The sequence below is a fragment of the Camelus bactrianus genome, chromosome 3 (assembly GCF_048773025.1).
Source record: "Camelus bactrianus isolate YW-2024 breed Bactrian camel chromosome 3, ASM4877302v1, whole genome shotgun sequence".
NCBI classification, from domain to species: domain Eukaryota; kingdom Metazoa; phylum Chordata; class Mammalia; order Artiodactyla; family Camelidae; genus Camelus; species Camelus bactrianus.
Window position 1 is genome coordinate 100,930,128 of NC_133541.1, and position 15,051 is coordinate 100,945,178.

General features: G+C 53.2%; 1 long non-coding RNA gene across 1 annotated transcript in view; it reads left to right on the forward strand.

Annotated features, from left to right (window-relative positions):
- Positions 1-5,434: 5,434 nt before the first annotated feature.
- Positions 5,435-15,051, forward strand: part of LOC141577099 (uncharacterized) — a 59,689-nt gene continuing 50,072 nt past the window's right edge. The window contains exon 1 of the long non-coding RNA XR_012505671.1: positions 5,435-5,828. This is a non-coding gene — a long non-coding RNA (uncharacterized LOC141577099). The remainder of the gene's footprint in view (positions 5,829-15,051) is intronic.

A 15,051-nucleotide genomic window follows, 5' to 3' on the forward strand; every position in this document is an offset into this window, starting at 1 on the left:
TGTTCTCTCTAATAAATTCTGGTATTCCTGTTTCACTGTTGAATATCAGTTCAGTGATCCAAATGGACAAGCCCTTCCCCTCCTCCCCAAACCCCTGCTTTCCCATCACACTTGGTCCTCATCCCTGAAGTTGTCTTTCTCTCTGTCTCTCTGGGTTGTCCTTTCCCCTTCTGTTTCTCTAAGTTGCCTTAGAGTCTCTTGGATGCAAATCCAACTCAAACCAGCTTAAGCTTTTTTTGCTCACATAACTGAAAAGTCTAAGGTTAGACTTCAGGTGTAGCTGGATCCAGGTACTCAGATGATGTCATCTGGCATCTGTCTCTCTTCAACTCTTGCCTCTGCTTTCCTTTGTGCTAGCTTTACTCTCTGGTAGCCACTCCTCAAGTGTTTTAAGCAGCTCCAGGCTTAAACCTACCAGTGTAACAAACCCAACAGAAAGAAAGCACTCCTTTTCCAATAATTCCTCAAAAGATCCAGTGCTGATCTTACTTAATCAACTTTTACCGAATCTTTTTATAGCCTTCTTTTTGGCTCTACATAGGCAATTTTGATATATCTGAAAAATGTTCATTTTCCAAATACAAATATTGATATTTTCCCTTAAAAAAAAAAGAACTTTTACCAAATCACATGGCCCAGGGATGGAAGGCAGAGATGGGACAGCTCTAGTCACATGCCTACCCTAAGATCTTGGGTAAGGTCAGGTTAAGTCAGCCTTTTCTAAACTACATGGACAGAGGTAGGGAAGGGATGATTCCTCAGGGAAGATCTGAGAGAGCTCAGTAGCAGAAGGAGATGGAGAGTGGGACACAAATCAGTGTGACACTGACTTGGGAGTGGCCTTCACTTCCTCTGGGTCTTAGTTTCCTTTCGTGAAAAACTGGGTATAGTGTCTGGATCTGATTCTCTGCCCTTGGACACCCTCACAGCCTGGCTTCTTTTCATAGCCTTGGGCATGTGACCTGCATGGAAGCAGCTTCCAGATCTTTCTGCATCACCACCATGCTCACCACTCCCTTCCCTGTTTCTGCTCCCTGTGGAGATTCTATGGTGCAGAGCGGGACAGGGGGAGAGAAAAGAGAAAGGAAGAGATGGGCTGGGACAGGAAGAGAAGAGAAAAGCAATGGAGGCAGAGGCAGAGGCAGGGAGGGAGGCAGCAGTTCAACAGCAAACTTCCGAGGCTGTGCTGGTGCTGGGCACCTCGGCCCACCTCCCTGCTCCCCACCGCCCACAGCCCCCAGCCTGGAAGGGGTGCGTCGTGGCTTAGCTGTGCCAGCACCCTGGCCGGGCTGGGCTCCAAGCCCCCACTGCTTTGTCAGGGTATCATTATCCCCGCTCTGCAGCCCTCGTCACCTGGAGGTTCTTCCTCCCCCTCTGGCCCACACACTGACGTGCACAGGTGCTTCTGTGCCCGCCTCCTAGATGCCGTCTCCTCCAGACCCTCTCCACTGTTGCACAGTCAGTGCCTTTGCTCCTTGGGGTGCCATCCCTGCCCCAAGCCCATTTTGTCCTCCTCTTGTCTCTCTCTGACTGGGTTCTCTACTCTTGGTCTAGAGAGAGCCAAGGTCTCTGCTCCAGGGAGCCTCCTTGTCCTTCCTGGGTAGACAGAGGTGGAAGAGGCCAGACATCAGAGGAGGCACAACCAGGGTGCTGGGCACATCCGGTCAACTGATCCTCCAGTGAGAACTGAGCACTCACCCAGTGTTCAGTCTGCAGTGCATCCACAGGCTTCTCCACAGCTTCAAGTTGGCTGTTTCCTTACTGGTTATCCCATACTGAGGACCCACTTTCCCTGGGTCCCTTATCTTTGTCTAGGAGATGTACAACTTTCACCTGGGTTTTAGGAGACAGCAAGGGCTGAGATCTGCCTCCAATTCACTGTGTAAACCTTGGATAAGTCTCTTCCCCTCTGGGCTTCTCAGTTGCTCCAGAATGAAGAGGCTGAAACTAGATCAGGGATGTAAATTCTGACACACATGCCACCATTTCTAATCCAGTGCCCATGGCAGACATTGCTAATCAATAAAGGCACTCTTCTCAGGACACACTCCTGGCAGCTGCTATTCATCATTCAGCATTAGCTCGTGACTTGAAACTCCTTTGCCACTCCCAGACTGGTTGATCTCTAAGGGCCCTTCCAACACTGACAGTCAAGGATTCTTTTGGCCTGGTTGAATCAATAACATTTTCCCCATTTCCCATTTCTCCTTCCAGCTCATTCTTTTGATCAGCTCATCCTTCTCTCTCTTCCGTCTTGCCTTCTTTCTAAGTTCCTGCTGCTGAGTCCAGGTAAGCCCTAGATAATGTCTGGGTCTCCAAGGTTCTGTTCACTGTCATTCAACCTCAGTCTCCTTGAAAGTTACATTTTTCCAGGTAGTCACACTTAGACATGTTGGACGATTCTGTGGAATTGGCTTGGGGGAGGGAGACAGTAATAGAGACACCAGAGACAGTCAGAGGAGGAGCAGAAGTGACATGACCAGAAAAATATTAAGAAAGAGGTAACAGAGAAGGCAGATGGGGAGGCTAGACTTCAATTCATGTCTCAAGGCCATACTGGTAGGAATGGGGAAGGGAAGTTTGAATGGAATTTATCCTGGACATCCACGGTCACAGTAGGAGGGAGGATCAGGTAAGGCCTAAAAGCAAAGGACAAAGGGAACATATACATTTGTAGCCCAGCTGACAAACGTGAAAAGGGAGGGGGGATCCTTTGGTGGGGAGGAGCTATCAAGAATTACGATAATGAGATGGTATATCAGTGGGGGCTTTATGAGCATAAAACCACTAGTTATTGATCAGAAGAGTTTGGTACAGGAAGGTGAGTGCTGGCCAGCAGCCAACTAGAGGGTTAAAGCAAAGGCTGACCTGAGTTGTAGGACATGTCTATCCCATCAGAACTGCTTTGGAAGCACTTTTGGAATTTCAGGAACCTTTACCCGAGGGGCGTGCGTACGTGTGGGACATGCACCAGGGCCGCTCAGCCAGGAGCAGAGTGACTGCAAGAAAGTCACTTACCTACAGGACTGGGTTCAAGTCCCAGCTCATTCACTTACTTTGTGAGTGAGACTTCGGCCTCAGTTTTCTCATCTGTGAGATGAGGATGAGTAGCATCTAACTTATAGGTCGTTAAAAATATTAAATGTCTGTAAAGTGCTCAGCACGGTGTCAGGCTTGTGACTGATAATAACCGGTAGCTGGTAAGGCGATCATCCTTTATCATAGCGTTATCACCATGGGTAATGCATCCAAGGGTTCCCATGAGGACCCCCCTAATTCACCCACTGTATATATGCCAGGTGCTGGCCTAAGTGTTTACATATGCTACCAACTTTAATGGCGGGATTCTCCCAGGTCCAGGCACACCATCGAATTCCCATGTGACAGATACATTTTGTCAAAACCCAAAAGGCTGCAGTTCAAAATAACTACTTTCGAGTGGGGATTGTGTGTCCTAGAGGAAGAGCTGGACAGCTCCCCTCGGGCCTCAAGAGGAGGGGCTCATTCTTTTTAAGATGCACAAGCCACGTGAGGGGAATAGCACCAGGGCCAGGGTACAGGCTAAGAAAAGACCCTAAGAGGCTGATAGGAGACAGGGGCAGCTTCTCAAGTCAGTCTTTGTTTCCAGCACTGTCATGCTGTGGGCAGGCCCTGTCTGGGCTGGCAGCCCCACCCAGCCTCCTGCTGAAGGAAATGGGGAGGCCAGCAAGCCCTCTGCAGGAGTCAGCCAGGCCTGTGCACTGGCCGTCCGTCCGGATGTCATTTACTAGTGTGACCTGGGGCTAGGGTCAGCTCTGTGAGCAGTCTGTGCCTCAGCTTCCTCACCAAGAAGTTAGGGGTGATAAGAATGGGTTCCTGACAGCATTAAGTGAGAATGATGCATGTGTCATGTAGAGCCTAGGTCTACCACAAAATAAGTGCTTCAAAAATGTTAGCTATTGTTCTTCCAATTAATTATTACTACTGTTCACGAGGTCCCCAAACGTACTAGGATTGAGTAGTTGCACTAATTACAGCCAGGGAGTTCGTAGGGCCGAGTGTGAGGGTGAGTCTTGTCAAAGTCCAGTACGATTCGGTCCCAGTCCTGCCACCCTGTGGAGGCGGCCTGGGTCAGCCAGAGGGGCTGAGTGTCCCTTCGGGGCACTGAGGAGCCCCCCTTTCCCATGGCCATCTGATTGCACAGCGGGGAAAGGCCAGAGGATCTTAGATGATGTGTCCAGGGTCTAGGAGGAGGCAGAGGGATGGGGAACAGATATCTCTGAGCAGCGTTGCCCAGAGTGGCCATCCTGCCCATTCGTGGGAGACAGAGCAGGGTAGATAGGGCCCAAACCTGTTGGAATTTCCCTGGATTTCGGTCCTGACTCCAGATGTGCAGGGCTGGCCACGGGGGAAGGCCGCCCACCACTTCTCCAAGCAATTGCTGAAAAAGTAGGAGGGGAGTAATAGTAGGGGAGGCCATGAGGAGACCCCAGGCCCTCTGTTAGGGACCTTAGCTCAAGAGCCTTCCTGTGCCCATCCTCCACTCCTGCCTGCTTTCCCCTCAGGAGCAGACTGCCTTCCTGTGTTTACCTGGGAGGGTGGGGGCTGCTGCGTCTGGGTATTTCTCTGTACACAGGTCCTTCCTCGTCCCCACCCGACGGATGCCTGGGCTGGACTGTATATTTCCGGAGTTGCCTCCTTGAAATACAGGCTTTTATTTTTAGAAAATTACAAATGCGGGAGCTGGGAGGAAAGGCCTGGGGGCCCAGAGCTGGGGCAGGGGAAGAAACTCAGGGGTCTGACTATGGTGACTCTGGAATGAGAGTGGAGTGAGGCACTAAGTGGAATAACTGAGATGGTGGGAAACATGAGGTGAGGAAGTAGGGGATCCCTCTCTGCCAGCACCCTGAGCAGGGATCAGAGTCTTTGCTTGGTTTGGTTGGGCTGGGGAGGGCGGGCAGGCAGGCGGGTGGAGGGGGAAGGGTCAAGGGTCACCTCTCCGGCATGTAGCTGGATCCCCAGAGAGGCTGAGGAGCCTGGGAACGAGACTGAGCAAGCCGTTCCCCTCCCCACTCCCTGAGGCCTTGGGACTGGGAGAGCAGCTTCCAGCACAGACAACTCCTCAGTCCCCGGGGCAGGGGACATCTTAACCCTTTTGGTGCTGGTATCAGGGAGAGCAGAGAGTAACACAGATGTGGACACATGTTCTCGTGGGCATGGCCCAAATGCTGCATCCCACACAGCTGTGAGCCTTCCTCATGCGGTCCTGCTTAATCTGCTCACCACACCCATCCCAACCCCAAAGCCCCAGCTGGCCTGAAGCAGCAAGAATTCAACTGATTCTCTTCTCCCAGAGCACAGAGAGAGGGGAAATGGGGGCGCATCCCCCTGGGGATGGTTGGCACAGCACCTAGTCCTTCCCTGGTGGGCGTGAAGGGATATCGGACAGAATTTAGAGCGCCTAAGAATAGGAAGTCCCCATCCTGCAATGACTGGGAGGCGCTGGGCTGGGGGTGAAATCCCCTGAGAGTAGGGAGCCCTGCTTTGCATGCCTGTCTCTGTGTGACCTTGGGGAGTTACTTGACTCTCTGGGGTTCAGATGCAGCCTCTGAAAAACAGGAGGAAATCAGACCAGAGATAATCTGGTGCTGGAAGGGGCAGACCCTTCTCTTGGCCCTTCATTCCCTGGATTCCTCTGACCAACGCAGCCCCACGTCCCCAGACACTGAACTTCAGGGCTTTCCTCTCCACCTGCTCCACGGAGGCAGGAAAACGTTTGCTTCCTCCATCCCGGAATAAGCGTGCCCAGCACCATGCCTTGCAAGACCCTTCCAACAAGCTTGTGACCAGTAAGTAAACAGATGAACCACCCACCCTTGACTTAGGGATGGGGTATCTTTTTCTCTTTCCATTATCTCCTCAAGAGCACTAGACTAGGAGTAAGGAGGACCTGGCCTGGGTTCAAATTCTGTTATTGTCTGCGAGGTTCTTGGCAAGCCACGTCACCCCTCCAAGCCTCAGTTTCTTTTCTCTGCCAAGTAAGGATTAGAAATAAAACATCTACCTTGTGGACTTGTCAGGATACATCCAAACAGCCTTTGTCAGTTCTAAAGCAAAAGGATTATATACAAAAAACAAGAAGTATTACTATCAGTTACATTATTGTTAATCCTAGACGCATTGGGGTAGTATAAAGTGTGGTGGTTTAGAGTCTGAGGAGTCTTGATAGTCGTGTGACTTTGGTCAAGTTTCTTAACCTCTCTAAGCCTCAATTTTCTTATCTGCAAAATGGGGATTCTAATGGTACCCACAGCAAAGGGCTGTTGTGGGTGTAAAGGAGAGAGTACACATAAGCGGTCTGAATGGTCTGCGCAGTGCCTGGTGAGTGGCAAACTCCACAAACAGTGACTCCTGTTATTTTCACCGCCCCTCCCCCGCCACCACCTGGAGGAAGTGGTGGTCTCACCCATACCCTTCTTGCCTGATGCAGACATTCCTAGCCTCATTTGGATGAATATGTATCCTGCAGAAGCTGCCCTCCCTGTCGCCGCTCTTAGAGGAGGCAGAGCAGGAGTGAGTGCTGCTGAGGGGAAGCCAGAGAAGGAGGCGCTGCAAAGGGCTGTGTGGCAGCCAGGGGCCAGGGGCCGGGGGAGGGGGGGGGTGGGGGTCAGAGGTTGTCCCCACACCCCCACCAGCCTCCTGGGATTGAGGCCACTCCGCCTGCCAGGCTGGGCCTCATCGATGTTGGGAGCTGCTTATCAGGTTAGCGTGGAGCCGCTGTCTCTGGCTGTCTCTGCATATTACCGGACCCATCCGTCCCGCTCTCCTGCGCGCCCTGCCTGCCCCCAGCTCTGCCTGCCCCCAGCTCTGCCTGCGCTGACTAGCTAATTGGATCTTGGCTAACCTGGTTATGGGCCGAGTCAGCCTAGCTCCTCTGCCTCCAGAAACGCAGGTGGGGGCAGGGCAGCGCGGCTGTGCGCGCGCGCGCGCGTGTGTGTGTATGTGTGTGTGAGTGAGTGAGTGTGTCTGTGTGAAGGTGTCTGTTGGAGCCCTTGTTCCAATTCTCCCGGGGCCCCCTGGACTCACCAAGACTGGATTTTGGCTCCTGGGGTGAGCCCAGAGTACGCCAACCCGCCATGAGTGGTTGAGTTTGGTTATTCCAAACTCAGCTCTAACTCACTACCTAATCTAGATGACTTCGGACAGCTGAGCCTCAACTTCCTCCTCCGTGAAGGGTATTACGGAATAATAAAATGTGCCTCCTTGGGTGGCTTGAAGACGCATTCCAGTGCCTAGCATTTAGCAGGCACTCTGGGAATGAGAACTGCGATCTCTGATTGCCACCGTCATCGTTAGGCGTGCTGGGTTGCTGGGGTGGGGGTGGGAGGGAGATAGAGACGGGGGCGGGAGAGGCTTTCATTCACAGTTCCTTGCAGGTGTTTCCTTTGTGGCACGGCTCCAATCTCCTCAATTGTTCCTTATGCAAATATTATGCTAATGACCACGTCAGCGCGCCCCAGAGCGAGCCGGGTTCTGGGAAGGTGAAGGGTGGGCTGATTCTCCAGGTGTCACTTCGGCTGGTCTGTCCCCGTCCCCTTCCTCCCCTAAAGAGGAACAAGTGCTGGTCCCCTGACAACACCGGTCCTCACGGCAGAGCGAGCGAGCGAGACACCCCCCAACCCTGATTGAGAGAGAAACAAAGAAAGGCCCTAGTCTTGGTAGGAGATGGACAGCCTCATCATCGCCATAATCACCAACATCAAAAACGCCTTTGGAAACGTCAGATTCTTCCCCGCCCTGCTCAGGCTACTCTACAATTATAGAGGCGAAGCCCCTGGCTCTGGGGAGCCGGGGAGGAGTCGGAGGAGGGAGAGAGGGAGAGAGGGAGAGCTCGGGTTTGCTATAAAGGCCGGGGGCCGCTCTCTCTTTGTCCTTGTGGGCAGGGGGGGCCTTGCTCGGGCCTTCCCCCAGCACCTCAGCTCCTGGCAGAGGCCAGGCTCGCAAGAAGTAGGGAGGCCAAGGTGAGGAAAGTGACCCTGAGTCTGCCACCGCGGTTCTGTCCTGCTCCGCTTTCACTTTCTTACCAGTGTGACTTCACCTCTTTGTCCCGTTTCCTCAGCTACTAAATGGGCATGACAACTCCTGCTTCTCTGGGGTCCCCTGAGAATTAAATGAGATGCTGTAGGCCCCACCCAAAGATGATCACAGCTGGCAATGAGAGTGATAGCAAAGGCAAAACGCACGCCCACCCCTGCTCCGGGGCCCTCAAGAGGGTGGTCAGATGAAACTGGTCCCATTCTGCACCTGGCAATGTGAGGTAGGGTCTCCATTGAACATTGAACCTACCCTCCGGGTTAATGTTTAACAAGACTGGCAGTTGACCCTCAGCCTTCTGATGCAGTCCTCTGTTAGAAAAGAGGTGGAAGGGGATGTGCGGAGACACTGTGGGCCCAAGTACAGCCACGGGGAGGGGTGCTGAGGAGGCCACTGTGAAACTAGCTCCTTCCTCATGGGGAACCCCCTGTGGACGGACACTGCCATTGTTTTGTTGAGATGTCAGGCCTGTAGGCAGCTCGATGGTGACCCCTCCAGCCCCCCAGCACTCAGAGCCTCCTCCAGGGCAGACCTGGGCCTTGAGACATAGCAGGTGCTCAATACATACCAATTGGATGGACTGGGGAGACCGCCCCAGCACACTGCCAAATAAATAACAAATTGTGCAAGCTGGCTGCTCTAATTAGACCAAGGAAGACAGTCAGTTATTCATATCACACACGCAGCAAGGCTGACAGTCACTGAGGGTGGCTATAATGAAGAAAGAGTCACCTCCTGTGCCCTCAGGGCCTCCCCTCCCTGGTGGCCTTCTGAAGAGGACTGAACGGCACCCAGTGCTCCGGCTGCTTCAGGATCCCCCTGCCTTCATGGTGGCGCCCTAGATGGACTCTGTCTGGGAGCCCTGCCATTAGGGCCCCTGCCCCTCCTATTCCTGCCTCCCTCCTGGAACCCCCACAGCCTTCTTTCTGCACCTCCGTCTGTTATGATGCCTATCAGGACAGAGCCCAATTAGAGTTTTTTATACCTAAGCCTTATCTCCTCCATGGGATTCTAAACTCCCCAGGGCAGGATTTATCTGGTGTCCATTGCTGCATCCCCAGTGGCGGAAGCCAGCCCCTGGCCTGGAAGGGATGCTTCATAAATCTGTGTTGAAATGGAAAATTAGGGTGTGGAGGAGAAGGGAGAGAGAGGAGAGAGGAGAAGAAGGGAAGAAGAGAAGGAGCCAGAAAGAGGGGACAGCGAGGCAGCCATGTTGTTCTCTGATTGGGGGCCACAGCTCAGCCCCTTTGGTGTTCATAGTCTACTTGGAAAGAGAAGGGGCCACACAAAGAACCTGGCCCGCTGTCCTGCCCTGCTGCTGGGCTCCTGCGTCCACGACCCAGACCTCCTCTCTCTGCCCTGTCAGTCCAGGCTCCCCTCACTCCCCGGCTCCCCTTGGCAACCACCTCTAGGAGATGCTCCTGGGTGTCATCCAGGGGGTGGGGGCCGGACGGGAACCATGCCAAGCCAGGGAGCATGGCCAGGAAGGAGTCGGCGAGGCAGATGCCGCCCCTCTCCTGCTGCCTTGATTAGAGAAATTGAGATGTTAATAATATTCCGAGATGCAAGGTGCTAATTAAAGTTAATTACTGTTTCCTTGTGAAGTAACCTCTCCTCATGTTTACCAGGAGCAGGGCTGCCAGCCGCTCCCCTGGCTCGTGCCAATCACGATGCCCGCTGCTCAGTGTCCCCACACCCTCACAGGTGCCCTCGGCTGCCCAGCCCAGCCCAGCCCAGGCAGGCACCACGATCGGAAGTTCCCAGGCCCTGACTTTTGGCAGGGGACAGACCAGCCCTGCAGAGGAGCAGTGGGGCACATGGGCAGGAGTTTCCCAGGGGGCCTGGGGACAGGACAAGTGGCCTTAGGGGCTGGTAACTGGGTCCTCTGCCTCCTCCCCTCCTGCAGAATCTTGCTCTGTCTCTTTCCAGCTCCTGGACCTGGAAAAAGTTACTTCACGTCTTAGAATCTCGGTTTTCACATCTGTAAATGGGGCTAATAATTCCTACCATGTACAGTTGTTGTGAGGATCAAATGAGACACTGCCTGTAAAATGCTCCCCACAATCACAGAGCTGGGATTTAATAAGCTCTCAATTAAGATTAACTGTGATTGCTATTGTCCTTGTTAGTAACCATCTCCCTCCGCAATCCCTCTCCTGTGTGGTCTGACTGCAGGACTGGGAGTGGGCGAGTTGAGTAGACTTTTGTCCTCTACACATACTGGGACACCACTCCAGGCACACTGCACACATTCCCCACAACAACACACTTGGCAAGCAGCCCTCACCTTGTGGAGGGCCTCCCCCTCCCTGGCCCCCAACCAACATCCTCTTCTCATGGCCCTATCCCTGGTCTCAGCCTCACCCAGGGGAAGAGGAAGCTAACAGGGCTGTCTTGGGGAGAATGAGGCAGGTAGAGTTCTGCAAAGCCCAGAGAGAGAGAGAGAGTATGTGTGTGTGTGTCTCCACTCCTATGTTCCAGGATTCACAGGGCTTTGGGGGAGAGGCCACCCTCTTGGGATGCAAGTCAGGTTGCCATGACAACCACTGCAGGTGCACACCACCAACCTCCTCTGCTTCCCCCTCCACAGCCACTCTGACCAATTCTGGGGGAGACACCATCTGTCTGATGGGAGTCTCCCCATCCCCACCCCAGGCTACCACCCCTGTCCCTTGCCCTGGGCCCAGGAGAGGATCCAGAGACAAGGAAGAGCCCTGGGAAAGGATTCCTCCTTCAAGCCCAGCTTCCTCTGGGGGCTTAGTGCTAACGAGTTAATATTGCTGTCACCTTTGATTTGGGCGGATGGAGGCTTCTGAAGCTCAAGTAATCAGTCAGGACCCCCTGCTGGCTTTGTGCACCTCCCTTCCACCCTAGGAAGATCCCTGGCTCTTTCTCTGAAGGCGGCACTGGCCAGCCCAGCCTGGGGCATTTCCTGTTTATGGGCTTAGAAGGGCAAAGGGAGGGGAACTCAGGCTGGGCATCTGACCCAGATTTGGGGGTGTGGGTGAGTTGGGAGGACACTAATGGCACCAGCAAGCCCTGGGAAACCCCCATAGCTCAGCTGTTTCTGGTGGATCTCTGTGTTTTACCCACTCTGGCCCCAAACCCAAATTCTAAGCATAGCCTTGCCGAGGATAGACCCTGTCCTTGACTTTCTATTTTAAGCTTGAGCTCCTTCTGCCCAAAGCCCCTGCCTCTAGTCCCTCTGGAGGTCTGGATGCCTTCCCCCAAAGCGCATGCCTCATGCCATCTACCCCCATCCCAGCTCCCTCCTCACATCCCCCTCTTCCCCAATCATCCTCTCATCCTCATCCCACCCACTCCCCCCAATTTCCACAACTCCGTCCCTGTATCCACTACAGCCCATCCCACCTACATCCCTGCTCACCTGTGGCCGCCCTCCCTCTGCTTCCCTTCTCTTGGTCTGGCTGCAGAATCCCCAAGCAGATCTATTCCCATTCATTCATTCATTCAGCGAAAATTTTTGAGGACTGGTAAATAAGTTAAATAAGATTCTTGCCTCTTGCAAGCTTTTATTCTAGTGGGAAGAGACAGAAATTGAACAAGTAAACAAATAAATGAAATAATGATAGATTGGCTAAGGTCAAGGAAAAGGATAAAGGGAGGCTTGTGACAGAGATCACAAGGGCACCTTCTAATCCCCCACTCAGATATGGGTCAGGAAACCTGGAGGCAGAGATTTGGCAGAGGCCGTCCCCCAGCTCATCTGTAAGCAGTAGACATGGAAGCTACCAGACCCTGCTGCTCTCCGCCCATTCCCCACCTGCTCTGATAGATACCTTGCTTTGCAGTCAACCATGACAGACAGAGACATAAAATCAGGGAGACCTCCTCCCTGCTACCCCACCCGTGCCCCCAACCCACCAGCTTTTTCCAACTCTGTGGCTCTCCCGATAATGCTGAGATGAGAGGCAAAAGCATCACCAGTCCTGGGGCATCTAGAGAGGGAAACCCAGCAGACAGCCAAGAAAAACGTGACCATGTCAAAATACAGCCTCCAACCTGAACACACTACGACAACGGTAAGAAATAAGATGTGCACCAGGCTGAGGGGTTTTGGAGGGCTCATGGCCAGGAAAGGGTCTGCTGTGGGCAGTCTTCTGTGGGTACAGAGGGCACCGAGCACGTGGCACAGCTCCAAGCCACGTGGAGTCCAAAGCACATTCACGAACACAGCTTGGGGACTCTGTTCTTCCCCACGCTGCAGCCCCATGAAATATTCAGGTTTCTGGACGCTGCTCATCCCTTCTTGTCCCTCTCAGCAAGTGCGCTTTCCCTACATCATTTATGGCTGTCCCCTTTCCTCCTCTTTGAGGCTTGCAGAGGAGGGAAAACCAGTCCCCAGACTGGAGGAGGGTATGTCCTGACCGCTCCCCCCACCACCCCAGGCCAGGGGCAGGATCCAAGCATAACCTCCCACTCCGTACTCCCCCCAACCCTGACAGGGACACCCACCCTTCGAGAGGAGACTTGGGATGAGGCAACAGTAGCGAGTCTCAGAACTGAGAGGTAATTTGGGGGCCACAAGAATGGGGTAGCCGAACAAGAAGAGGAAGACGCACGGGTCCTGGTTCCTGCAGACCCCTGCGGAAAGGAAAGGCGCCGAGGACGGATGATAAAAGCTGCCTTCATTGAGTGCTTACAAGCTACTACACTAAGCAGTTCACATGCATTATCCTCTTAAATCCACACTACAAATTTAGGATTTATTATCCCCATCTCATAACTAGAGAAACTGATGTTCAGAGAGGTTAAGTTACTTGCCCAAGGCAATCCACACAGTTCTGCTCCACACACTCCAGAGAGGTGAAGAGGCTTGGTTAGGGGTGAGAAGTGGGAATAGAGAGGGGTGTGTGGGTGTGTGTGTGTGTGTGTGTGTGTGTCTGTGTGTGTCTGTGTGTGTGTAGGGGGATCCATGCCAGGGCAGTGTCTGCCCCGGTCCCTCTTACTCCCCAAAGATGAGGCTGCTCTCAATATAATCCCCTCCCCCTGCCTCTCCTCCACTCCAAAGTGGCTCAGCCTACAATGGCCTACAACAATGTACGCAAACATTGTTGGCCAGAGATTGGGAGACGCTGAGGAGGGAGGAAAGGAAGGCGAGGAGACAGAGATGGAGAGCAGGAGAGAGAGTGAGAGAGAGCTAGACTGAAACAGAGGCACCGAGACACTGAGCAGAAAACAGGTGCCTGTGAGGGGGAGCGAATGACAGCTGGGTGGGGGTATCAGAGTGACCCACAGCCCTGACTGTTACAGCTCAGCCCATCCACTGGATGGTGACAGAATGGATGGAAGGTGACAGAAGGAACTCCCCCTCCCCACCCCCACCTAGCTCCCTCTCCACCCATCCTTCCCCCTTCCTCTCCTTCCCCTCCCCCAATGTCTTCTCTGGAACAATTCTAATTAGACTAAGTGACTAAGAGGTGGTTTCAGCCTGAACAGCCAATTAGGCCGAGAAGAAAGGAAAGTAGCTCCCCCAAGTCTCCCATCCCTACCCACCCCCCTCATCTGCCTTTTACCCCAAAATCCAGTATTCTTAGCCAATGACTCCAGACTCACTCAACTTCCCATGGTCATGCTCCTCCCTCACTGCCCCCCTGGGCCCCCATTACCTGTGTCCAGACAGCCCTCAGCCCACTGCTTCTTGCCTACCGTGAGCCCCTCCATCCTTGGGCCCTGAGCCTATTCAAGTCTTCCTGGCAGGGGGTGCAAGGAAAGAGAGGGGGTCTCCTTGGGAGGCTATCTTTCTGAGTGTCTTTATTTCTGATGTTGCTTCTCTCTCTCTCTTTCCTCTTCCTCTGGCACTTATTTCTAACATCCATGGACCAGGCCTACTGGTTGCCATGGAGACACAACGTGCAGCTGGATGGTGAGCGTGTGAGAGGAGCTGTGTGCGCTCTGCAGCACGGGTGGCTGTGAGTGAAACGTAGCTGTGTGCGAGGAAGCTTTCCTCAAGGTCTGCCTGAAGGGAGACCTCAGCAGATGGGGAGACTCCAGAGGGCCCCAGTGACCCTCAACCACAAGGCCCCTGCTGGTCAGACACCAATTTATGTTCAATCCAGGGTCTTGATCGGCAGATTCTGGAGGGCCCCCCCCCTGCCCTCCCTGTCCAAGGAGAGGACTGGAAACCCCAGGAAAGGAACCCAGAGTGGGCAGAGACCTTTCCTGTATAGAACAGCTGGAGTGAAGATTAAGTGGTGCAGATGGGCAGGCTGGTAAGAGGCCAGTACCTTCCCCCAACACACTCCAGGGGGTGGGGGTGGGGACGTTGGCCTAGCAAGCCTGAAATCCCCTTCCAGTTCTATTTAATTCACCCGATATTTATCAAGGTCAGGAGGAATGAGAGACCTAGGTTCCTGCCCTCAGAAAGCTTAGCGTCTTAGAGGAATCAGGCTAATCTCTTTAGGGTCTCCCATCTCAGGAGGTTGGCAGCTGCAATTTTCTGTACCTGGAATACTCTGTTCCGAGTTCTAAATCTTCAGGTTCCCTTAGACAAGCTTCCTGGGCCACACTGAGTAAGGCAGCCCCTTCCTCTCCCCTACGTCCAGTTATCCTCCTTCATGTCCCACTGTTTGTTTCCTTCACAGCTCTTTAACACAATCTATAATTATCTCATTTGTTTGTTTGTTTATTGTCTGTCTTCTCCACTGGAATGTAAGTTCTAAGAGACAGTAGGGACCATCCATGCCTGTCTAATTCAGTGCTGTAATGCCAGCAGCTGGAAGAGAGGCTACCCCATAGCAGGTGTTAAATACATGTTAAATTAAAGAGTGGACACATGATTTCCTTGAAGCGCCACAGTAATCCTCCAGGATGGTAAGCATTATTATCCCCATTTTACAGATGAAGAAACCAAGGCTCAGTCACCTGCCCAAGCTCATACCACTGGGCAGTAGTACAGACAGATTTCTAATGTAAGTCTCTCTGACTCCAGGTGTGATGGAAAGACAGACATGGGGA